Source organism: Rattus norvegicus, chromosome 19 (assembly GCF_036323735.1).
Source record: "Rattus norvegicus strain BN/NHsdMcwi chromosome 19, GRCr8, whole genome shotgun sequence".
Taxonomy (NCBI): Eukaryota; Metazoa; Chordata; class Mammalia; order Rodentia; family Muridae; genus Rattus; species Rattus norvegicus.
In genome coordinates, this window is record NC_086037.1 from 36,303,885 (window position 1) to 36,306,208 (window position 2,324).

At 45.2% G+C, this 2,324-nt stretch overlaps 1 non-coding gene across 1 annotated transcript; it reads left to right on the top strand.

Annotated features, from left to right (window-relative positions):
* Nucleotides 1–205: 205 nt before the first annotated feature.
* Nucleotides 206–333, top strand: LOC120098692 (small nucleolar RNA SNORA17). Its single transcript, XR_005497114.1, has one exon. It is a non-coding gene; the product is annotated as a small nucleolar RNA SNORA17 (small nucleolar RNA).
* Nucleotides 334–2,324: the final 1,991 nt, after the last annotated feature.

A 2,324-nucleotide genomic window follows, 5' to 3' on the forward strand; every position in this document is an offset into this window, starting at 1 on the left:
GTTAAGACCACTGACTGCTCTTCCAGGGGTCCTGAGTTCAAATCCCAGCAACCACATGGTGGCTAACAACCATCTGTAATGAGATCTGGTGCCCTCTTCTGGTGTGTCTGAAAACAGCTATAGTATGCTCATATATAATAAATAAATAAACCTTTTTTAAAAGGGGGGGTGGAGACAAAGGAGAAATAAAAAAATACCAAGGCAACCTGCCCCAAGATTGTAGGTATGGCTGCTGTGTTGCATGTGTGTCTGTAAGGGGCAGAGAAAAGAGAAGCTATATCTACACTCAGTGTTATGACCTATGGACATCTGAATGATTAGTAGTTTAACATTTCCTGAAAAGAAAAATGAGCTTGAGACCACAGCCAAGGTGGAGGGGTGATATGCCCAAGATGACCCCTTCCTTGTGCCATAATTTACAAGTGAAGCATAGAATAACAGAGACCATTTATGAGCCAACCTCAAACACTCAGGGACCACAGGGACCACTACGAGAGGCAAGTAAATGGTTAAAAAATGGAAGAGAAAGAGGAAAGAAGGATCAGGCACAATGAAGAGAAGCAGAACTAGAGACTCAAGGATAGTGAGGAACAGCCTGATGTGAGTAGCCAGTGATACCATCTGCGACCATAATGGGGTCCTGGCCTTTACAGCCACCAGAGCCCATGTCTGGGTCCATGGCCCTGTAGCAGTAGCTGAGGTCTGTTACCACCAAAGACCAGGCCCACATCCCTGGTCTGGGCTATAACCCAGGATTTGATATCTGAGGGCTGTATAGAACTGGCCCCACCCCTCACCTGGACATCCTCCTACCCTGGCCTCCTGAGTTCTAAGATTACAAGTGTGACATCTGTCAAGGAAGGTGTCACTAATGGTTCAGTCTGGAGCAAGATCTAAACAGGAAATCATGTATAGTGAGAGCTTGGGTTTTGTTAAAAACACAGTAATGTTATGTTGTATGTTTCTGTTTTAATCCCAGGTGTGGGATAAGAGGCTGCTTCACAGCAGGTGATTATGATTTGTTTCATGCACTAGCATAGGTGTGATCTTCGCCAGCTGCAGATAAGTTTAATTCTGAGAACTCTGGAGAGGGTATAAATGGGAGACCCCCAAGAGGGCCTGTGGATGTTGCTGCTCCCCCTGCTGCTTGAGCAAAGAGATGAGAAAAAGAAACGGGATCCTGATGATGAAGATTGGACTTGCCCCAAGAAACATGAAGTCTCTAATCAGCAGGAAGTAGTCTGAAGAGGTCCACACCCCTTCCCCCTCTAACCTTTTTTCTCTCCTATCTAGTATTTGGGGTTGGAAGGGATAGGGTGAAGTAAGACTTGGAAGGGAGATAGGTATAAGAACAATAAAGCAGCCCCTAAAAATGGCACAATCAAAGTCAATCTCGAGAAGCTCTGAGCCAGAGAAGTCTCCAGGAGGCAGCAGCATTTGCCAAAGACCTGTGACAGAAACAGGCTCAAAGTAGAGAAAAGGCTACTATGGAATCTCAAGTACAAGAATCGCTGTGGCCAGCCTCTGAGCAGAGAGGGATGGCATAGTGAGTGTGCCAAAGCCATCTCTAGAATATGCTGGGCTGCTCGCTATGTAGCCCAAGCAAGTCTAGAACTGAATGTTCATGCTTTCTAAAAGCTGCTTTTACAGAGCAAGCATGTGTCCCTGGTAGCTAGAATCACAGTGGCCACACAGCAAGTGTTAGGCCAGTGGTTTGCAACCTTCCTAATGCTATGACCCTTTAATACAGTTCCTAGAGTCATGCTGACCCCCAACCATAAAATTATTTCATTGGTACTTCATAACTGTAATGTTGCTACTGTTATGAATCCTAATGTAAATATCTGATATGCGGGATATCTATGTGACCCACCCATCCCCAGAAGGATCACTACCCACAGGTTGAGAATTGCTGTACTAGATGATCAAGCCAATGCACTGATATGTCCATATCTTCCTGGATTCTGAGTGAAAACAAAATGTCCTCCTAGACCACTAAAGTGCTTCTCCTGCTCTGAGAATTTGAAGTCTGTGATTTATGGGCATGCTTCTTTTGTTGCTACTATGGCTTTGATGTTCTTGTTCCTCCAAACACTCATGTTGAAATGTAGCACAGCCCAATGGTGCTAAGAAGCAGAGAGTTGCCATGTACTCAATACTAAAGCATATGTGTATCATGTATAAAGCTGTGGCTTCGATCCCACACACCACCAGGAACAAGTCAGAGCCTTTAGGGGTTTGGGATGGTGCGTTTAAGGATGGTACTTAGGCTGATATGATGATCCCAGCTTATCCATGGGCCCTGGGGGCCAGTCTCAGATTCT